At 37.3% G+C, this 25,305-nt stretch overlaps 1 pseudogene; it reads left to right on the top strand.

Annotated features, from left to right (window-relative positions):
• Positions 1-894: 894 nt before the first annotated feature.
• Positions 895-22,077, top strand: LOC132843279 (semaphorin-4E-like; annotated as a pseudogene).
• Positions 22,078-25,305: the final 3,228 nt, after the last annotated feature.

The raw sequence follows: 25,305 nt of genomic DNA, 5'->3' as shown, positions 1-25,305 counted from the left end.
CTAAAAATGGAATTTGGCCTTGTTGATGTGATACTTTAAAGGGGATACATCTTCAGTAACCATGGAGTGTGCATGAAAACACACACACACACACACACACATACACACACACAAAAACACACAAACACACACATACCTGGGGTATAAAAGGGAGAGCTTAAACACTAGAATTTGACTCTTTGCTGTGTAGACATTGCACTGTATGGAATACGCCTTTTGCTGGAGCAAAGTAAAATTCATTTTTTACTTCTTTGCTTTTACTACCACCTCTATGTCTGAGTGTATTTTATACATCTAGATTAACACTGAGACCACAGCTGTTTAGAGGAAGGATGTGTGTTTTGCTTTAGTATTCTCAGTGCTGCATCATATACAGATCTAAAAAATTTGATTATATACCAGTTGTTCAAAAGAAGAACTGAATATAATATAATAATATAATAAAAAATTTTTAGATCTGTATATGATGCAGCACTGAGAATATCATATGATATAAAGTGTTTTTTTGTCTTTCATGAATATGTCTTCATAATCTAAGCTCTTTGTTTTACTGTAATGTTAAGACAGGAAACTGTGACTTTGTTCTCTATAATAATGTAGAGTGTGATCTATGCTGTTCTTAAAGAATGTATTATCTTAAAATGAACAATTTTGTCAACCGTGTCGAGTGTGAATGACAGATTTTTCTCAATATTTCTACAAGGTAATTCTATGGAACGTAACTGTAAAAGGTTACAATTAAAAATCCAGCTCATGTGCATTACAGTATGTCTTATTTCACCCTGCTCCTCTGAAGTACAGCAATCTAAACATAATCTGTTATTATAAGTAAAATGTTAAAAAATTTTTTACTTCATGCTGAAAAAATATATTTTCAATATTTTACAGTGTGACTGTTTGAGAGACTGAGACTGCTGTTGCTCTGTAGCAGAGACTTGAAGAGCTTTAGGACATGCTGTTCTTCCTTGTCCTGTCTTTTTGGGTTCCAGCTGTACTGACTTTGGGCCAGGTTTGGCCATTGAACAGCACACCACGGAAAACAGTTACTCTGAGTAAGTGAGCTGTCTTTGTTGCTTTTTATTTTTTATTTTATTTTTTTATTTTTTGTAGTTTTTTTCTTGAATAGATATCAGTTTGTGACCTGGCTGCACAGCATTGCTGTTAATGTTACTGTGATAAGCCGTGCAATATATTAACTGCATGTTGATGTGTTGTCTTATTTATCTACCTCTTTTTGAATATTTTTTTATTTTTAACTCCATTCCTTTTTATGCTTGAATACCGGACAGACGTAAAAAAAAAAAAAAAAGCTTTTCACTGCATGTTGTACTCTGTATGTATGTGTATGTGACAAATAAAAAATTGATTTGATTTGATATTAAAAGCATGTTGATGTGTTGTTGCAGCTGGAGGGATAAAAAGTGCTGATTTAAATTCTTACTTCTGTTAAAATTGCTTACAGGGTAATATAAAAGATCCCCACAGTTTGTAAAATAAATACATACATAAATAATCATCATCATTTTAGGGCATTGGAACATTGCAGCCTTTATAATATCAGTATTGCAAATACAAATAACACAAAGCATTATTGAGTTACTGAGGTCAAAAGTTGTGTTAAGACCTTCTTCTACTTCACTTCTTTGTACTTTTCTTTATTATATTTTCTTATAAATACTCCAACACAGTGGACACTAAAAGCCTATTCTGCTGTTGCTAGATAACAGAGGTCATGTCTTTAAAGAGGAGGGAGTGTGGAATTACACCACCATGCTCCTGATGGAAGACGAGGGTGTGCTCATCCTGGGAGCTCGAGAGGCCATCTTTGCCCTGGACCTCAACAACATCACACACAAGAAAGCTATGGTCAGGAAAAAGATTTAACTTGAATACTACTACTACTACTACTACTACTACTACTGCTGCTACTACTACTACTACTACTACTACTACTACTAATAATAATAATAATAATAATAATAATAATAATAGATGCATTTATTTATTTATTTATTTATTTATTTATTTATTTATTTATGTCAGCCTCAAATTTTTTTGGTTGTTTTTTTGTTTCAATTTTACTTATTAGTTAGGTTTATTTTCTTCTATTTTATTGTTTTTACATTTTAAATGTTTATATTTTTTGTCACTGTGATTTTATTTTTGTCACCAATTTTATTTTTAAAATTGTATTTTTCTTTTTTATTTAAACTTGTACACTGTAAAGTATTTTAATTCAAATTAAATAATTCATTATTATTATTATTATTATTATTATTATTATTATTATTATTATTATTATTATTGTTATTATTATTGTTATTATTATTATTGTTATAATAATATAATAACAATAATAATAACAATAATAATAACAATAATAATAATAATAATAATAATAATAATAATAATAATAATAATAATAATAATTTAGATAGTGAATAGTAAATAATCACAACATAAAAAATAATAACAATAACAATATATTTTTGTTGTTGTTAAATTTACTAGCAAATTTTCACTTGTACTGTACTTAATTCTATATCGGTGAAGAAATATATTCTCTTTTTTTGTAGGTTAAGTGGTCGGTGACTTCAGAGATGCAGCGCACTTGTATCTTCAAAGGGAAAACACAGGTGATCCTGCCACAACCCAAGACATCACACCAAAATTACCACCATTCTGACTAGGATAAAGTCATTTATAATGATGAATGAATGAATGAAGGAATGGAAGAAATAAAATAAAAATCCAGCATATTAGGAACATCTGTACACCTGCACATTACTGATGTTAAATAATAATGTGGCAACTACACATTGCGGAACAAAGGAACTAGATTAGTACTAAATGGGCTGTTCTGAGTGTCTTCAAAACTGCTGTTCTCCTAGGATTGATATATGTGTGTGTGTGTGTGTGTGTGTGTGTGTGTGTGTGTGTGTGTGTGTGTCTTTGTATTTACAGTATGTTTATATATGTAAATGCTCAAATGAGTGTAAAAAAGAATACATTCCCTAATACAGTAAAGAACCAAACATAGTCCCTAAGCCATGTCTAACTTTCAATCACTGGTTAGATTCAACAGTTTTGTGCAGTAAATATATAATATGATTAGGAACAGGTATGCTATTATACAAAGCCCTGATCTGCAACTCCTCTTCTTTGGGTCCTCACCTAGCCTATGAAATTATTCCCCATTATTCTTCTGTCTTGTGTTGTTCTGTTAATGGATCTGTTTTTCTGTCTCTTTCTGATTGGCTTCCTAAAAATTTCCTTGTACTCCTGTATTCCCTGTAATTTTCCTTTCCAGACTGAGTGTCATAACTACATCCGGATCCTTCATAAAATGTCGAAGGACACTATGTTTGTTTGTGGTACCAACGCTTTAAATCCAACCTGTGATATTATGGTGAGTAAAAATTCCTCCACAAATTTTACTGTAAAATGTCCTTGCTATGATATTGTAGACATTTGTTAACATGAATTTCAGCCTGCGTGCATGTTTTGTTGTATTATATCACACCATGTAGACATTTCATGTAGCTGTGTTCTGTGTTCCAGTCTTATAAAGACGGCAAGCTGACTCTCGAAGGTAAACAACAAGATGGGAAAGGAAAGTGTCCATTTGATCCTTTCGAGAGATACGCCTCTGAATTTGTCGGTAGGTGCTTCGTCTCTCATAAGGCAAACTGCTCCATGACGTAACAGACCGAAGAGCACAATGTTTAGTTAGTGAGTGATTAAAAGCATTTAGTTCATGCATTCTATTCATTTTTAAGGTAAATTCTTTAGTCGCAGGTACTACTTATGATAACTGATATTATCTTCTTAATGGTTTAAAGGATAGTAACTCAATGTTGCCATCATTATGCTTTAATAATACAATTCTGATTGCCGTTTAGATGGACAGCTGTACTCTGCTACATCTTTCAATTACCTGGGCTCACTACCGGTTGTGATGCGCAGCTTAGATAATAGCATACATACTGAGTTCCTGACTTCATGGCTTAATGGTAAGAATGTAAATTTTATTACACTGAGTAAGGGACTGAGATGAGTCTTCTGGTATTGTATATAATTAAAAAGTCAACATCTCATAACTTTCTTTAATTCTTGGATCATGTGATTGAGTAGTTGAGAGTCACTGATTATTTGTGTCATTTCAGAGCCCAGTTTCATTGGCATGAAGCATGTGGCTGAGGGAGATGACAACCCAGAGGGGGATGATGACAAGATTTACCTTTTCTTTAATGAAAGAGCTGTGGAGTACGATGCCTACAGTAAGATGGAGGTGTCCAGGGTGGCCCGGGTTTGTAAGGTACTCTTCCTTGTAAAAGGTTGTTGCTGATATTACAGTACACCATTCTTCAGGGCCTAAATAACAGTTGTGTGGTCTTCACTAACTTCTTTGTTCAAACAAAGAACCTCAGGTGATGATAAAATTCCTGGGTGGGGAAATATAAGCACACTACTTCTGCATCAGTACTTAACAAACCAGATGTTACTAAAGAATTGCAAAAAATTAGTGATCATCAAGATGTGAAATGATTATAAATCAAATTATAAAATTAATCGCCCTGCTTTTGATGCTTTTATACATGAATAGAAAACCTTTTTCCTATTTGCAAGTTTTTTGTTTGTTTATTGCTTACATAATAAATGCTTAAATTCAGAGATATTATCTGCTTATAGAACAATATTTTTTACCAAAAAAGTTTTGGTTGAATTTTTTAATGTTAATTCAATCAATCAATCAATTTGGCTCCTGCGATGGGTACGGGGGTGTCCCATCCCTGTGCGTTGAGCCGACCAGATGAACTAGTTGTTTCCAACACTGACGGTCTTGTGCCAGCTGCTCTGCATCCTCAATAGCAACTCGTTGTTGTTGAAGGTCGTCCGCAAGGACGTCAAGCCATCGGGTGCGGGGTTTACCTCGTGGTCGTCTCCAGCCTGCAGCCCACGGATCAAACTGGAGAATAGCTCTCGTCGGATGGTCAGAAGGGAGGCGGAGGACATGGCCAATCCAGCGGGTGTGACGTTGTGCGGCCAGGGAGGATGCTCTGGGCTGGCACGTGCGGGCTCTAAGCATTTGATTGGAAACCTGCTGGGGCCACCTGATGTTCTTGATGGTTCTGAGAGCCCTGCTATCAAAGCCATCTAATCTTGTAGCCAGTGTCTTGTTCAAGGGCCAAGTCTCCGAACCATATAGCAGGATGGGGAGTACTGCTGAGTTGTAAATCCGGAGCTTCGTCTTGCGTGAGATAGTCTGGTGCCGCCAGAGTGGTTTCCAGAGAGACTGCAGAGCTGACGCCGCCCGGGCTCTTCTGCGTGTAATCTCTGGTTTTATGTCCCCATTGTCTGTCACTATGGATCCCAGATACACAAAGTTCTTGACAAGTTCCACAATGTCATTGCCGAGCTGCAGGGAAGGTGGATGTGGTCTGTCACCGACATACATGAACTTGGTTTTCGTCCAGCTCACCTGGAGGCCGAGCTTCTCCGCCTCTTCACTGTATATGGCCAGAGCATCTCTCAGCTGGCTGTAGGACGTGCTGAGCAGGATGGTGTCATCAGCGTACTCCAGGTCAGTCAGATGGTAACTGCCGAAGGACACTCCGGGGACCCGCTCCCAAACCCTGGACATCAGATGGTCAATAATGCAGGGTAGGTTCCAGACAAACAAAGACCCCAGCATGTCGGTACGCTGTGAGGTGGCAGCCCCACCAACCGACTATCCTGCGGAGGGCTAACAACCCACCCAGGAGAAACTTCTTTTGTTATGAAACCGATCAGAGAAAGAAACTGGACTGCTCAACACGGTAACGGACCCCAGCCTGCACCCGACCAACGAGTACGGATCAACCTTCGTCATAGGACCCGAGTCGCCACATGGAATGTCCAGACACTCCTTCGTCCTGGAGCTGCCACCCTGCTGTCCCGAGAGCTCTGCCGTTATAACATCTCCTTGGCAGGGCTCTGTGAAGTTCGATGGCACGGCAACGGCGAAACAACAGCAGGCGACCATTGCTACCTCTGGAGTGGCCCCGAGAAACGAACAGGCCTTTATGGTGTGGCCCTTGCCATCCCAAAGGACCTCCGCAAGTCCTTAATCAGCTGGACACCCCTGAGTGACAGATTACTGTCAGCCCGCTTTCTCCACCAACACGGCAAGATGACAGTAATCGTTGCTTATGCTCCCACCGATGTCGCTGATGAGGATGCGAAGGATGCATTCTTTGACTAACTCCACCAGGCTGTTGGCCTAGCCTCACCACATGACATCACCATCATCCATACCGATACCAACGGCACTTTGTCCATCAGTGATCGGTCCACAGGCTCACCTGTTGGCACAACCTTTGCTGACAGGTCCACAAACGACAACGGTAACCGCCTTCTCCTTCTCTGCCACCACAATAACCTCTGTGTTGCTGATACCTGGTTCCCCCGGAAGCGTATCCGTTACTGGACATGGTACAGCCCAGATGGCAGAACCAGGAAAGCGCTGGACCATATCCTCATCTCTCGACGCTGGAAGTCGGTTGTCACCAACTGCCGTGTGTACCGAGGAGCAGAGCTTGGCAACACAGACCATCGTCTGCTGGTGGCCCATCTCAATGTTAATTAGTAAATAAATATAACTATTGTCACTTGCTAAGATGTCATTTTTTGCAGCATTGTTCTCATACCCTCTGATCTCTGCTTGCTAGGGGGATGTGGGAGGACTGCGGACATTGCAGAAGAAGTGGACGTCATTTCTAAAGACTCACCTGGACTGTCCTGTCCTTCAAACCAGACTACCACTTCTCATACAGGATGTGTTCCTCTTCTGCCCAGACACCTGGAAAACCTGTATGTTCTACGGTGTCTTCACTCCTCAAGGGTGAGTGATGTTCAGTTCAAAAATGCCAGCAGAATATGTTTAAATAACTGCAGTGAAGAAGACAATTTGTGATTTTGAATGTAATCAGGATTGTGGTTGAACAATACAGCCAACAATACAGTCAGTATGAGATGGCAATGCTGCACCACCTTGATGTCTTTATATTGCATATACGAGTATCTTTATTATATGCATTATTATAATATGAGAATTATTCTTTAATTATTCACCGACGTATGACACTTGTTTCATCTGACAGGGAAATGCCGGAGTATTCAGCAGTGTGTGCGTACAGGATACAGGACATCAGGGAAGTCTTCTCTAAAGGCAAATTCAAATCGCTATACGGTATAACTTTGTATAAAAAATGGGTGACATACAACGGACCTGTGCCTGACCCTCGTCCCGGAGCTGTGAGTTCAACATTTACCAACTTATTCTACAACAATCATTTTTATTTGTTAGCTACAGTGGTGGAAAAATGACTTAATTAAGTCAGAATATAATAGACAGATTTATCATCATTTACTGAGTAATAACTACTGTCAGGGATCAGCCCGAACTTTCAGCCATGTGTGTTTGTTATTGTTCCTCGTCACGTGTCTGCCCCGTCTTCGTCTGCTCTTCCTTGTCTCCATACCTGTTCCTCATTGTGTCATCATTGTCTTATGTATAAATGTGAGCCGCGTTGCCGATGGCAGCGCGGATTCATTGGTTACGGTGTTACCCTCGTCATTGTTGTGTCGTCGTTTGTATTATTTTAGTCCTCGTCATTTTACTGTATGTCCGCCTCCTTCCTTCCCTGGTTGTGACACGTACATAGTGACATGCATGGGGTATGACGTTTTAATTTGTATATTTTGTCTCCAAAACCACCACCTATGCAGTAGTTAATTATTCGCTTTGTGTTGCTCTCTCTGTGTGTGTAGTGTATTAACAGTAAAACAAGGGAGAAAGGGTTTTCAAAGTCTTTGGACCTCCCTGATGAAACCCTTCAGTTCATCAAAGACAACCCACTTATGGATCAGGCAGTGAAGCCTTCTGAGCAGCCCCTACTGGTGAAGAAAGGAGCTGTGTTTACGCGTATAGTGGTGGCCAGCACTACTGCCCTGGATGGGAGCAGCCATCAGGTCATGTTTATTGGCACAGGTAAATAAATATTTAGTGTACAGTTTACATCATTTTTACAGACGTATGCATGCATGTGTTATAGTGTTCAATCAACTGTACAATCTTTGTAACAGCAAGCGGTTCAGTGCTGAAAGCAGTCAACTATGATGGAAAGATGGTGATAATAGAGGAGGTGCAGATCTTTAAACAGTCAGAGCCAGTAAAGATATTGCGGCTCTCCATCACCCTGGTAAGCCACAGAGCACATTTACATTTCATTTTTTTTCCTCCCTGAAGCTACACCAAAAGTTTTTTGTTTTTTTTTGTGATATTACACTAATTAATTGATTTATTAAGGGGACAAAATAGTTATCTATTTACTTAGGGAAAATGATAAAATGCATTTTCACTGAATGAATTGTTTTTATTCTTTTGATAAATTTACAAAATATTATAGAATTAACATTTTTTCTACTGCTTTTAACAAATTTTAGGGAACATGCAAATCTAAGATTCATTTTTCTGCCCTCATCATTCACACTTGTAGAACTAAAATAAAATAATACTTAATGACTTTCCCATCGTGGCTATCCCAGTACTCATCTGATTCATTTCATTATTTGTACTTGTGATTCAGTTTTACTTTGATTCTGTTATAGTTTGACCATCTTTTTAATAACTGCTGGACATATTGTTTCAGGGTCAGCTGTATGCAGGCTCAGAGGAAGCAACGGTGCAGATGTCGCTTAGTACATGTGACCATTACGCTTCCTGTATGGACTGTGTGCTGGCCAGAGACCCGTACTGTGGCTGGGACCTCAGCGCTGAACGCTGCATTGCTATAAAAAACATTCATCCAGATACACACAGGTACTCAGCATATACTTGCTGGCTGCTGTAATATAGTGCTGTAGGGAAAAAATCATTATGTGGTGTGCTGTTGTAGGAAAACGGGCAAAAGGAACAATGGGTGTGATGTGACCTGAAGTTTACCTTTTAGTAATTATTCATTACTTTTAATTATTAACTTTGATTAATATATTTTTAATTACAAATAAATAACAACACATTCAAAATGTATTCATCACAGTATTTTACAATATTATTTACTCTTTACTGACCTAGATTATTTGGAGCTAATAGTAATATATTAAAATGAACACATTAGTATAAACGTGTTGTGCCTTCCAGCTTGATCTACTGTAAGTCGTTACAGTCGTAAAAATCGTAAAAATTTCACTTAATCACCTTCTGACCAATGTTGTGGAAGTTCTGAGGTTTGAGAGATTTAAAGAACAAAGTATAACACTGGTAGCACGAGCAAGAGTAAAAAAAGGTTACACAATTTATTGTGTTCAGCTGCGCAGCAGGTCCCAACACTCTACATGTAGCATGAGGGATGAAGGGCCACGATCATTGATTACATCAAGGTTTTATAGAAAGAACTTTCAAAATTACCGCATGCATCTCCAGACCAAGCTAATCTGACCAGGCCAAGGTCTTCTAGAGGAAGATGGTTATGGACAACTCGTCCCCAGTCCCTATTGCCCTTGTCATAATCTTAACAAAACCTACTGATGACAATGTCAGTCCCTGGTCATGACGCACACAAGGTACAAGCATAGAAGGACAAAGCCTTATGAACATCTTAAGATTAGAAATTTCCACCACACCAACCAGAATCAAGAATCAAACATCACTGTGTTCTAAAATATTGAATTGACTGCTCTAGAGACTGTACTATAGACTGTGCACATGTGGGAATGTTAGATATATTGAATTTTCAGTCATGTCCTTCTATGTTTATTTCCTGCAGTGACGTGGTTCAGAGTCTGAGAGATGGAAATGCTGCACGTTGTTCTGCAGTCGGTATGTAAACAGGTGGCTTTTAAGCAGAATAGCTGGATTTCCTGATATGACAGCATAATGGAGACAAATTGTTCTAGTGAAGTTTACTTTTTATTTTGCAGACACCTCAATGACAAATCCAACATAATCCACACTGACAAAAATAATAAGTAAAATTTACAAAATTTCTTTTTGCATTTTGCACTCAAATTTTTCAAATACAATGTACACTTATGATATTAAGTAAAATTTATGAATTTCTAAAGTTGAGTAAAATTAACAAAAGTAAATAAGTACACATAACTGTTGTAATTGATCTGATGTAATTAATTGATATAATTAAAGGTGAGGTGCACATTGTATGAGAAATGCTTTAGAAAACTAGAGTCGGGCTGACAAACAAAACAAACGTGTAGCCAATGAGCAGAAAGGGGCATGTCTTCTCAATATGCGCCAGAGAGAGTGTTCAGTGCGCATGTTTGACATTAGCAGAAAGCAATCGAAACATTGACATGGCAGATAAAAACGGATAAAAACAGATAAAGTCCGTTTAAGCAAATTAAGCAAGTCCATGTCCAAGTGCTCTTTTTTAAATAGTTGAAACTTTAAAAAAAATAAGTGCTTATTTTTAAATACTCTCTAACACAGTATTTGAAAATATTAAAACCATTACATGAAACCAGTAAAAAGTAAATGGTAACAGAAACAATCATTCTGAATGTTTCAGGGTCTACATTTTCTCACAGTATGAAAATGTTTAAACAAAGTTGGGTAAACAAGACAGATTAATGCCTATGAACATCCAGAGAACAAAAACAGTTCATGTGTTCAGCTTGGTTTTTAAAGACCACACATTAGGAGAAGTCCATCGAGAAACAGAGTTTTTGAAAAACCTCAAAAGTGTATTTCAGATTAGATGGATACTGTAGATTTAAGGCATAAATCAGACCCATCATAAGAGCACAAGCTTTTGCAGTATTTTCACATTTTGTTAGGACCTTGCTTCCGTCTAGAACAATGGACATGACTGGCTCCTCATCTCCGTTTCCATGGACAAAAATTGAAATTGAGTTACTGAGGTCAAACGTTATACTGTAGTTGTGTTAAGTCTTTCTTCTACTTCACTTCTTTGGACTTTTCTTTACTATGAGCACTAAAGGTCTTATAACTACTCTAACACAGTGGACACTAAAAGCCTATTTTGCTTTTGCTAGGTAACAGAGGACATGTCTTTAAAGAGGAGGGAGTGTGGAATTACACCACCATGCTCCTGATGGAAGACGAGGGTGTGCTCATCCTGGGAGCTCGAGAGGCCATCTTTGCCCTGGACCTCAACAACATCACACACAAGAAGGCTATGGTCAGGAAAAAGATTTCATTTGAATAATAATAATAATAATAATAATAATAATAATAATGCGGGCACGGTGGCTTAGTGGTTAGCACGTTCGCCTCACACCTCCAGGGTCGGGGTTCGATTCCCGCCTCCACCTTGTGTGTGTGGAGTTTGCATGTTCTCCCCGTGCCTCGGGGGTTTCCTCCGGGTACTCCGGTTTCCTCCCCCGGTCCAAAGACATGCATGGTAGGTTGATTGGCATCTCTGGAAAATTGTCCCTAGTGTGTGATTGCGTGAGTGAATGAGAGTGTGTGTGTGTGTGCCCTGCGATGGGTTGGCACTCCGTCCAGGGTGCATCCTGCCTTGATGCCCGATGACGCCTGAGATAGGCACAGGCTCCCCGTGACCCGAGGTAGTTCGGATAAGCGGTAGAAAATGAATGAATGAATAATAATAATAATAATAATAATAATAATAATAATAATAATAATAATAGATGCATTTATTTATTTATTTCTCATCCTCAAAATTTCTTTGGTTGTTTTTTGTTTCAATTTTACTTATCACAGGTTTATTTTCTTATATTCTATCGTTTTTACATTTTACAGGTTTATATTTTTTGTCACTGTGATTTTATTTTCCTCACCAATTTTATTTTCCTTTTTTATTTAAACTTGTACATTGTAAAGTACTTTAATTCAAATTAAATAGTTTATTATTATTATTATTATTATTATTATTATTATTATTATTATTATTATTATTGATGTTGTTATTATTGTTATTATTAATAATAACAATAATGACAACAATAACAGCAATAATAATAATGATAATAATAATAATAATAATTTAGATAATGAATGGTACATAATTGCAACATAAAAAGTAATAAGAATAACAATATATTTTTGTTGACGTTAAAATTACTTGCTTACGTAGCAAATTTTCACTTGTACTGTACTTAATTCTATATCAGTGAAGAAATATATTCTCTTTTTTTGTAGGTTAAGTGGTCGGTGACTTCAGAGATGCAGCACACTTGTATCTTCAAAGGGAAAACACAGGTGATCCTGCCACAACCCAAGACATCACACCAAAATTACCACCACTCTGACTAGGATAAAGTCATTTATAATGGTGAATGAATGAATGAATGAATGAATGAATGAATGAATGAATGGAAGAAATAAAATAAAAATCCAGCATATTAGGAACATCTGTACACCTGCACATTACTGATGTTTAATAATAATGTGGCAACTACACATTGCGGAACAAAGGAACTAGATTAGTACTAGATGGGCTGTTCTGAGTGTCTTCAAAACTGCTGTTCTCCTTGGATTTATACAGTATATACATATACATATATATATATATATATATATATATATATATATATATATATATATATATATATATATATATATATATATACACACACCACACACACGTGGACAAAATTGTTGGTACCCTTTGGTCAATGAAAGAAAAACTCACAATGGTCACAGAAAAAACTTTAATCTGACAAAAGTAATAATAAATAAAAATTCTATGAATGTTAACCAATGAAAGTCAGACATTGCTTTTCAACCATGCTTCAACGGAATTATTTAAAAAAATAAACTCATGGAACAGGCCTAGACAAAAATGATGGTACCCTTAGAAAAGACTGAAAATAATGTGACCAAAGGGACATGTTAATTCAAGGTGTGTCCACTAATTAGCATCACAGGTGTCTACAATCTTGTAATCAGTCAGTGGGCCTATATATAGGGCTCCAGGTAGTCACTGTGTTATCTGGTGACATGGTGTGTACCACACTCAACATGGACCAGAGGAAGAGAAGGAAAGAGTTGTCTCAGGACATGAGAAAGAAAATTATAGACAAGCATGATAAAGGTAAAGGCTATAAGACCATCTCCAAGCAGCTAGATGTTCCTGTGACTACAGTTGCACATATTATTCAGAAATTTAAGATCCATGGGACTGTAGCCAACCTCCCTGGACGTGGCCGCAGGAGGAAAATTGATGACAAATCAAAGAGATGGATAATGCGAATGGTAACAAAAGAGCCCAGAAAGACTTCTAAAGAGATTCAAGGTGAACTTCATGCTCAAGGAACATCAGTGTCAGATCGCACCATCCGTCGTTGTTTGAGCCAAAGTGGACTACATGGGAGACGACCAAGGAGGACACATCATAAAAAAGCTAGACTGGAATATGCCAAACTACATGTTGACAAGCCACAAAGCTTCTGGGAGAATGTCCTATTTACAGATGAGACAAAAATGGAACTTTTTGCCAAGGCACATCAGCTCTATGTTCACAGATGGAAAAATGAAGCATATCAAGAAAAGAACACTGTCCCTACTGTGAAACATGGAGGAGGCTCTGTTATGTTCTGGGGCTGTTTTGCTGCATCTGGCACAGGGTGTCTTGAATCTGTACAGGGTACAATGAAATCTGAAGACTATCGAGGGATTCTAGAGAGAAATGTGCTGGCCAGTGTCAGAAAGCTTGGTCTCAGTCGCAGGTCATGGGTCTTGCAACAGGACAATGACCCAAAGCACAGCTAAAAACACCCAAGAATGGCTAAGAGGAAAACGTTGGACTATTCTAAAGTGGCCTTCTATGAGCCCTGACATCAATCCTATTGAGAATCTTTGGAAGGAGCTGAAACATACCGTCTGGAAAAGACACCCTTCAAACAGGAAACAACTGGAGCAGTTTGCTCATGAGGAGTGGGCCAGAATACCTGCTGAGAGGTGCAGAAGTCTCATTGACAGTTACAGAAATCGTCTGATTACAGTGATCGCCTCAAAAGGTTGTGCAACAAAATATTAAGTTAGGGGTACCATCATTTTTGTCTACTGTAGGCCTGTTCCATGAATTTATTTTTTAAATAATTCCGTTGAAGCATGGTTGAAAAGCAATGTCTGACTTTCATTGGTTAACATTCATAGAATTTTTATATATTACTTTTTGTCAGATTAAAGTTTTCTGTGACCATTGAGTTTTTCTTTCATTGACCGAAGGGTACCAACAATTTTGTGTCTTTGTATTTATGTGTATATATGTAAATGCTCAAATGAGTGTAAAAAAAAGAATACATTCCCTAATACAGTAAAGAACCGAACATAGTCTGAGTTTTGAGAATATTAAGAACTACAGTAGACTTTACGCCCCTAAGCCATGTCTAACTTTCAATCACTGGTTAGATTCAACAGTTTTGTGCAGTAAATATATAATATGATTAGGAACAGGTATGCTATTATACAAAGCCCTGATCTGCAACTCCTCTTCTTTGGGTCCTCACCTAGCCTATGAAATTATTCCCCATTATTCTTCTGTCTTGTGGTGTTCTGTTAATGGATCTGTTTTTCTGTCTCTTTCTGACTGGCTTCCTAAAAATTTCCTTGTACTCCTGTATTCCCTGTAATTTTCCTTTCCAGACTGAGTGTCATAACTACATCCGGATCCTTCATAAAATGTCGAAGGACACTGTTTGTTTGTGGTACCAACGCTTTAAATCCAACCTGTGATATTATGGTGAGTAAAAATTCCTCCACAAATTTTACTGTAAAATGTCCTTGCTATGATATTGTAGACATTTGTTAACATGAATTTCAGCCTGCGTGCATGTTTTGTTGTATTATATCACACCATGTAGACATTTCATGTAGCTGTGTTCTGTGTTCCAGTCTTATAAAGACGGCAAGCTGACTCTCGAAGGTAAACAACAAGATGGGAAAGGAAAGTGTCCATTTGATCCTTTCGAGAGATACGCCTCTGAATTTGTCGGTAGGTGCTTCGTCTCTCTTAAGGCAAACTGCTCCATGACGTAACAGACCGAAGAGCACAATGTTTAGTTAGTGAGTGATTAAAAGCATTTAGTTCATGCATTTATTTTCATTTTTAAGGTAAATTCTTTAGTCACAGGTACTACTTATGATAACTGATATGATCTTCTTATTGGTTTAAAGGCAAGTAACCCAATGTGCCCATTATTATGCTTTAATAATATAATTCTGATTGCCATTTAGATGGACAGCTGTACTCTGCTACATCTTTCAATTACCTGGGCTCAGAACCAGTTGTGATGCGCAGCTTAGATGACAGCATACAAATTGAATTCAAGACTTCATGGCTTAATGGTACGAATGTAAATTTCATTACTTTAAGTCCGGGACTGAGATGAGTCTTCTGGTATCGTGTGTAATTTTAAAATTCTACTTTACATCTCGTAACTTTCTTTAATTCTTGGATCATGTGATTGAGTAGTTGAGTCACTGATTATTTGTGTCATTTCAGAGCCCAGTTTCATTGGCATGAAGCATGTGGCTGAGGGAGATGACAACCCAGAGGGGGATGATGACAAGATTTACCTTTTCTTTAATGAAAGAGCTGTGGAGTACGATGCCTACAGTAAGATGGAGGTGTCCAGGGTGGCCCGGGTTTGTAAGGTACTCTTCCTTGTAAAAGGTTGTTGCTGATATTACAGTACACAATTCTTCAGGGCCTAAATAATGGTTGTGTGGTCTTCACTAACTTCTTTGTTCAAACAAAGAACCTCAGGTGATGATAAAATTCCTGGGTGGGGAAATATAAGCACACGTTTCCTACTTCTGCATCAGTACTTAACAAACCAGATTTTGCTAAAGAATTGCAAGATTAGTGATCATCAAGATGTGAAATGATTATAAATCAAATTATAAAATTAATCGCCCTGCTTTTGATGCTTTTATACATGAATAGAAAACTTTTCCTTTTTGCAAGTTTTTTTTGTTTATTGCTTACATAATAAATGCTTAAATTTAGAGATTATCTGCTTAAAGAACAATACTTTTACCAAAAAATATTTGATTTTATAATTAGTAAATAAAATATAACTATTGTCACTTGCTAAGATGTCATTTTTTGCAGCATTGTTCTCATACACTCTGATCTCTGCTTGCTAGGGGGATGTGGGAGGACAGCGGACATTTCTAAAGACTCACCTGGACTGTCCTGTCCTTCAAACCAGACTACCACTTCTCATACAGGATGTGTTCCTCTTCTGCCCAGACACCTGGAAAACCTGTATGTTCTACGGTGTCTTCACTCCTCAAGGGTGAGTGATGTTCAGTTCAAAAATGCCAGCAGAATGTTTAAATAACTGCAGTGAAGAAGACAATTTGTGATTGTGAACGTTATCAGGATTGTGATTGAATACTAGACCAAAAATACAGTCAAACCTTAAGGCAGAGGACTTAAACATTACCATTTGTGTTAGATCAGCCTGAGCTCAAGTGCATGTGAAGATCAACATGGTTAGGTCAAATGGGAAACCTAACAGGCTTTAGTTTAACAACTCCATGGTATTTATAGTCAATGCGTTGCCATTAACTTCAGAATGACACAATATGGTATTAGTTTGGATGGCACAGAGGTTTAGTGGTTAGCACGCTTGCATCACACCTCAAATATTTGATTTTTGATTCGCTCCATTGCCTTGTGTGTAAAGGGAGCTTCAATGTTCTCCCTGTGCTTTCGGGATATCCTCCAGGTACTCAGGTTTCCTCCTGCAGTTCAAAAACATTGTAGGCTGTTGGATAGTATCTCTAAATTTTTCCCCAAGGGATAGGCTCCAGGTTCTCCACAACCCTGTGCAGGGTAAGCGCTATAATCAATGGATGTATTTGCAATGTGTTTGCATTATAATGCATTTTAAATCACACTAGCCTTTTATTTCTGATTCAGACATTACATATGATTTGATAAATGGAGAAAATTAGTATATCCACACAAATGCACAGGATCAACCTGGGGACCCTGGCAGTATGAGATGGCAATGCTGCACCACCTTGATGTCTTTATATTGCATATACCAGTATCTTCATTATATGCATTATTATAATATGAGAATTATTATTTAGTACTACACACTCATATGAAAACCTCAGGCAAATTCAATCATGCATACAATTGCCTCTGAAACTATTGCAGATCCAAACATTAGACAGTTTTATTAACCACCGACTTATGACACTTGTTTCATAGCTGTGATTTTACTGACAGGGAAATGCCGGAGTACTCGGCAGTGTGTGCCTACAGGATACAGGACATCAGGGATGTGTTCTCTAAAGGCAAATTCAAAACGCTATACAGAGGGCCTTTTATTTGAACGATACGGTATAACTTTCTATAAAAAATGGGTGACCTACAACGGACCTGTGCCTGACCCTCGTCCCGGAGCTGTGAGTTCAATGTTTACCAACTTATTCTACAACAATCTTTTATTTGTTAGCTACAGTGGTGGAAAAATGACTTAGGTCAGATTATAATAGACAGATTTATTATCATTTACTGAGTTATAACGTACATAGTGACGTGCATGGGGTATAATGTTTTAATTTGTATATTTTGTCTCCAAAACCACCACCTATGCAGTAGTTAATTATTCGCTTTGTGTTGCTCTCTGTGTGTGTAGTGTATTAACAGTAAAACAAGGGAGAAAGGGTTTTCAAAGTCTTTGGACCTCCCTGATGAAACCCTTCAGTTCATCAAAGACAACCCACTTATGGATCAGGCAGTGAAGCCTTCTGAGCAGCCCCTACTGGTGAAGAAAGGAGCTGTGTTTACGCGTATAGTGGTGGCCAGCACTACTGCCCTGGATGGGAGCAGCCATCAGGTCATGTTTATTGGCACAGGTAAATAAATATTTAGTGTACAGTTTACATCATTTTTACAGACGTATGCATGCATGTGTTATAGTGTTCAATCAACTGTACAATCTTTGTAACAGCAAGCGGTTCAGTGCTGAAAGCAGTCAACTATGATGGAAAGATGGTGATAATAGAGGAGGTGCAGATCTTTAAACAGTCAGAGCCAGTAAAGATATTGCGGCTCTCCATCACCCTGGTAAGCCACAGAGCACATTTACATTTGATTTTTTTTTTTTCTCCCTGAAGCTACACCAAAAGGTTATATTTTTGTGATATTACACTAATTAATTGATTTAAGGGGACAAAATGGTTATCTATTTACTTAGGGAAAATGATAAAATGCATTTTCATTGAGTGAATTGTTTTTATTCTTTTGATAAATTTACAAAATATTATAGAATTAACTTTTTTTTTTTTTTTCTACTGCTTTTAACACATTTTAGGGAACATGCAAATCTAAGATTCATTTTTTTTTGCCCTCATCGTTCACACTAGAATAACTAAAATAAAATAATACTTAATGACTTTCCCATCGTGGCTATCCTAGTACTCATCTGATTCATTTCATTATTTCTACTTGTGATTCAGTTTTACTTTGATTCTGTTATAGTTTGACCATCTTTTTAATAACTGCTGGACATATTGTTTCAGGGTCAGCTGTATGCAGGCTCAGAGGAAGCAACGGTGCAGATGTCGCTTAGTACATGTGACCATTACGCTTCCTGTATGGACTGTGTGCTGGCCAGAGACCCGTACTGTGGCTGGGACCTCAGCGCTGAACGCTGCATTGCTATAAAAAACATTCATCCAGATACACACAGGTACTCAGCATATACTTGCTGGCTGCTGTAATATAGTGCTGTAGGGAAAAAATCATGATGTGGTGTGCTGTTGTAGGAAAACGGGCAAAAAGGAACAATGGGTGTGATGTGACCTGAAGTTTACCTTTTAGTAATCATTAATTACTTTTAATTATTTGATTTTTTTTAAAAATTAAATAACACAAACCTATTAATCACAATATTTTACAGTACTTTTTACTCTTTATTGACCTAGATTATCTGTAGCATATAGCGTAACATATTAAAATGAACACCTTAATATAAACCTGATGTGCCTTCCAGCTAGATCTACTGTAAGTATTTGTTATTGAAAATTTCACTTAATCACCTTCTGACCAATCAGAATCAAGACTCAAACATCACTGTGGTGTAATATATTGAATTGACTGCTCTAGAGACTACTATAGACTGTGCACATGTGGGAATGTTAGATATATTGAATTTTCAGTCATGTCCATCTATTTCTTCTCCTGCAGTGAGGTGGTTCAGAGTCTGAGAGATGGAAATGCTGCACGTTGTCCTGCAGTCGGTATGTAAACAGGTGGCTTTTCAGCAGAATAGCTGGATTTCCTGATATGACAGCATAATGGAGACAAATTGTTCTAGTGAAGTTTTTTTTTTTTATTTTGCAGACACCTCAATGACAAATCCAACATAATCCACACTGAAAAATAAGTAAAATTTACAAAAATTTCTTTTGCAAGATTTTGCACTCAATTTCAATTATGATATTATGTAAAATTTATGAATACCTGAAGTTGAGTAAATTTAACAATGTAAATAAGTACACATAACTGTTGTAATTGATCTGATGTAATTAACTGATATAATTAAGTAAAACTGTTTTCTCTAATAAAATTGTACTTGTTTTATTTAGTGTTAATTATTTTAAGTTAAATAAAATGAGTCACTGTTACAATGACAGTAAATGTGCAATCAAGAATATTTATTAAGAGCTTCAATCTAAGAAATTACAAAAACTTACAGAAACTTGCTTAAGATCAATGCTTAAAAATAAGGATAAGAATTTAAACGGCTCAAGCAGAAGTAAAATGCAATGTCATTTTTGATTATAAATGATTATATTTGATTATATTCAAGCCATCTAAACTTGCATGTCTAGAGATAGACTTAGATCATGGACAGAGATCAGAGATGCATGGACAGAGATCAGCAAAGTGATATTAACATACTGCTGTTACAAATTAAGTCTTCTAAGTAAATTAAGCAAGTCCATGTCCAAGTGTTCTTTTTTTTTTTTTTTTTTTAAAAACAGGTTCCATTAACAAACTGTTATTTTTAAATCCTCTCTAACACAGTATTTGAAAATATTAAAACCATTACATGAAACCAGTAAAAAGTAAATGGTAACAGAAACAATCATTCTGAACGTTTCAGGGTCTACATTTTCTCAGTGTGACAATGTTTAAACAAAGTTGGGTAAACAAGACAGATTAATGCCTCTGAACATCCAGAGAACATAAACAGTTCATGTGTTCAGCTTGGTTTTTAAAGACCACACATTAGGAGAAATCCATTGAGAAACAGAGTTTTTGAAAAACCTCAAAAGTGTATTTCAGATTAGATGGATACTGTAGATTTAAGGCAAAAATCAGACCCATCATAAGAGCACAAGCTTTTGCAGTATTTTCACATTTTGTTAGGACCTTGCTTCCGTCTAGAACAATGGACACGACTGGCTCCTCATCACCGTTTCCATGGACAAAAATTGACATGACATCATTATAAGTCTTCTTGATTGCCATCTTTACAAGAGGGATGAGGGGTAAAATTCATGATCTGAGTTGGGATCCACTGCCATAGAAGTGTTGGAATGATGGAATGTAAATATCTTAATCTTAATATTTGATTTGCTGACACTTTAAATTACTTATCACAGAAATTTGATAGCTTAAAGGTATAGTTCACCCAAACGTGAACATTTGCTGTTTATTTTTTCACTCTACGTCCTCCAAGATGTAGGTGTTTCGTCAGTAGAACAGATTTTTAGCTGAGACCACGCTCCTAGGTGGCCCATGAAATGCACATCCTTTGGTTCTTCCAAAAAAGCCTTTACTTGCAACATAAAAGTAATCCTGGCAGCTTGGCATATAGTCTTTACAAGTCATTTAATTTAATGCCGAGAAAAGCACCGGGCATCAATGATGCGATCTGATTAGTGGCATCATGTTTTAGAAGGTTGTGGTTATAAGTATTGCCAGGTGCTCTTAAAGTATAGCCGTTTTCTGTTTTTGTGGCTGGTCATAGATAAATAAGTAAAAAAAGGAGCAAATGAATAAATATGGAAAATTATGTTCCGATACAATCCGTGTATCTCGGTGTCAGTGATTTCATAGGCTGATGAAAGGAAGAGCTCACTATGGAGTATATCCCCCAGCAGTAGCAGGGGTTACTTTTGTGATGAATGTATCTGCTTTTTGAACACTCCAGGAGGCAGAACCTGAGAACTTGCATTATCTGAATCACTGAGGACTGTAGTTTTAGCTAAAAACGTTCTTTATTGTTCAAATGAAGAAAACAATGTTTTCCTGGCTTATACAGCTATTTATCACAGACTTGAATCAAATACATTGAGCATAGGCTGCATCTTAAGCCTGGCAACCCCTCCCTTAGCTTTCATAAGCTCCAAGAGTTTTGGCGTGTAGCCGTCTAATTTGGACATAAAGGTTTGTTCAAGGGGAACAGCAGTAATTCTTCTGAATTCCTCGTTTATCTGGAAAGAGTTAAAAATACTAAATATAAAAAAACTATATATATATATATATATATATATATATATATATATATATATATATATATATATATATATATATATATATATATAATGTATATAGCTCCTTTATGGGCACCAAATATCTATCCAGACAACTTTCCAGAATATAAACCATTTTGCAGGATGTAAATAACACTTGTCTAGAAACATACACAAACATCAGAACAAAACACAATCAACAGAACATTTAGAATTTAATTGAAAGGTTAAACAAACATCTTCAAATCTTAATTATATGAGTGAAATAAAAGCAAAAATGAAACAGGAAGTGCTTCTGGAGCAGGGGTGTTTACATCTTGCTAAAAGGTCTATAATTACAATATCTTAATTGGATTAACTTGTCTGAGCTTTAGTGAATAAAGCAGGCCACCTCTGCTGGAAAGCTTTAATTGGTGGAGTGAGGTTGACAACTTCATGTCTTCTGTATGAGAATGTTTTAGACATTTTCTCTGTGATTATTCTCTGGCTGTCTTTTTTTATTTCATCCAGCAATGCTTTTCACTCATTTTCTAAACTCTCAAAGGATTCCCCATGTTGGTGTGGAGGAAGATAGTTGAGTTCAGTGTTTTTTGGTTTCTTGACATTTTTAGTAGGAACTATCATTTGGCTGCTTTCTTTTGAGGGAGTTTATTTCAAGTTCTGTGTAGCCTAGCTCCTGGTTTCTTAACTAGAACCCACTTTGTTGCCAGCCATACATTCCCGAAAAAGCTCCAAGTTTCTTCAGGCATGGGAATTTCTCTATCAAAGTCTCTACAACTAACAGAATTTGGAGATTTGTGGGATATGTTGTATATTTAACCCTTCGGCAGACCTTGTCTGCATTCCTATGCAAATTAGGAGCGCCAAGTTGACCTTGTCTGTTTTGACTTCTCATAAAAAATGAAGTATACATGATAGCCTTTTTTTCCACCTTTTTAGTCTAACCTGTTTCCAACATATTAACATATATTTTGCAACAAGTTTTTGAAATATTTGGTATAATAAACCTCATTAATATTCAAAAAATGTCTCATTTTCTAGTAAAAAAAAACAAACAAACAGAAATTGTAAATTATTTTCACTATAGAGGCACAAAAGTTGATGCACAATTACAGGCTGGTATATTTCAAAGCCAGGGGATTGTTTTCAAACCATTGACCATTAATGTCAGCAAATAATAAAACCTGTTTTTTCCAGGCCAAATTGACGACTTGTGTGTGTGTGTGTGAGTGTTTGCGTATGTGTGTAGCATCATTTCGGTAGATCATATTTTGCCCTCTCCTAGGCAAAGGCATATCAAAAGTGTGAAATATTTACAAATATATAGCTTTTTTTTTCTGGAGGTCTAATGAAATGCAATGCCCTTTTTGTTTGTGTGTGTGTGTGTGGTGTTTTGGGTGCGTGTGTTAGTGGACATTTTGTGTGTGCATTTTTGTGTCTATGTACAGTATGTTCATTGCGCTGAAAAGGGCAAAAGTGTGACCTATTGCCCCACTAAATGTGGCCGGTTAAGTTGGCCCTGGATGACTTGAGGAGGAAAGTATTGATTTTACGAACACAAGTTCAACGAAAATAGACACAGTTCATTTTACTTGCCGAGTTCATAATTTGGAACATTCATTCATTCATTCATTTTCTACCGCTTATCCAAACTACCTCGGGTCACGGGGAGACTGTGCCTACAGTATCTCAGGCGTCATCGGGCATCAAGGCAGGATACACCCTGGACGGAGTGCCAACCCATCGCAGGGCACACACACTCTCATTCACACACTACGGACAATTTTCCAGAGATGCCAATCAACCTACCATGCATGTCTTTGGACCGGGGAGGAAACCGGAGTACCCGGAGGAAACCCCCGAGGCATGGGGAGAACATGCAAACTCCACACACACAAGGCGGAGGCGGGAATCGAACCCCCAACCCTGGAGGTGTGAGGCGAACGTGCTAACCACTAAGCCACCGTGCCCCCTAATTTGGAACAATCCTGGAAAATGTAAGGCAAATATGTGGAAGGAAACCCAAGTTTTGAGAGATTAAACTTTCCAGCCGGGTCAGATTGACTCGAGGTCTGCAGAAGGGTTAAATACAGAATCAGCAAGCTTTTGCCTGAAGTCAGATTTCACACCTTGATTTTGAAAGAGAGCACCATCTTCAAAAAAAATGCTTGATTTCCAGCTTGAATAATTCTTTCCACATCAAAGGTAAACTAGGGAAACTTCAAATCTGTCTGGCCACTTTTTTCGAAGCAACCCTCACGTGATGGCAACATCACTGTGTCCCTCGAACTGTCTGAGGTTTGAGTATCTGTAGAACACTGTTCAAAATCTCCTGGAGGTAATAATATGTAAGAGTCACAAACAGGTGTCAGTGTCAGAATGACTGATGGCTCTTCTACTTTAACAACTTTAATCGAGTCTTTGTCCTTAATGTCTTCAGCAGAGGTCAGGGTGAAAAACTGTCCAACATCATTGTACATGAGTCTGAAATGTCCATCCAACTGAAAGCTTTGTTTTATAACTGATAGAAGATCATCAACTATGTTTGGAATCCCAGATGGGAATAATTTTTGTACAAAGTAGCTTAAAAATAAGAGAGCATTTCAATTTTTGTCAATAAGCTAACAATAAACAATTATAATTACCTCAATAAACACCAGTTTTCATGTGAATTTCCACTGATGTGTTTTTTAGAAGCAACGTTTGGTGAAACACTTTGCAGGGAGTTTGTTCTGTTACTCCATTTGGATGGGAACATTTTGATTTGTTTGTTGAGATCAGAAAGAGAGAAATACATCTTCTTGATCAACATATCATAACACAGCACCAATTCAAATGGTACAATGCCCTCAAGAAAGTCATGAAGCACATCAGGAGGATACCCTGATACTACATGAAAGTGATTCAACCTGTCAATAATTGGGCATTGCTGTTTCACCTCATAGCAACTGGTTGAAGGTACTGTATATACGGCTACATTGATAGTTAATGTAAAGTATTTTCCCATTTTTAATTATATAACAATTAAAATAAAGTATACTATAAATGCTTAAAGTGTGTTAGATCTACTTTGTGAATGCAGCACGTTCTACAGTGTGTACATACTGGATGCAGCACAAAGTGAAGAAATGCTTTGTTTTTAATGGATTATTTTGTCATGTCGAGTCTCATCGCGACGCTCACGTCCGGAGCAAATACAGTCTTGTGTGAATGTCGAAACTTTCGTCACTTTTCGTAATTTAAGTATCACTGTACAATCAAAGGGGGTTTTTACACCTGGTCACTTCATGAGTTTTCTGTGATCGGATAGCTTTCCGATCGTAAAAAGACCAAGTCTAAATGCCCTCCGAAACGGTTTCGAGACGGATATAAATCCGATCGCTCAAACCACTTCAGGAGGTGGTCTGGGACGCATTTCAGATGAAACTGGACAGGTGTAAATGAATGTGGTTGTTCAAGCCACATACGTCAGCGCTACTGTATACTCCTACCAAACGGAAGTACGTCACTCGCAGGTGACTCGCGAGTCGTGCATTGCGCCTGAAAGAGATGCCAAGATGGCAGCGGTGTGAATGGTCACGTTTTAGAGTCATCTACATAGTTTGAGGAGTTTGAAGCTAACAAACTTATATTTGAATATGTAAAGTTACAACTTAGAAAATATATGCTTTTTCTATATTGTTCTGGCAATACTTGCACTTTTTGACATGATATTATGGGCAAAAAAAGGGAAAATCAGTCCATTCATGAAAGCGCTATACTAGCTGGACACCTTATGGAAGAATGCTGCACGGAGTCGGTCGACA

Source organism: Tachysurus vachellii, chromosome 1 (assembly GCF_030014155.1).
Source record: "Tachysurus vachellii isolate PV-2020 chromosome 1, HZAU_Pvac_v1, whole genome shotgun sequence".
Classification (NCBI taxonomy): domain Eukaryota; kingdom Metazoa; phylum Chordata; class Actinopteri; order Siluriformes; family Bagridae; genus Tachysurus; species Tachysurus vachellii.
This window is presented reverse-complemented; position numbering and strand designations above follow the sequence as displayed.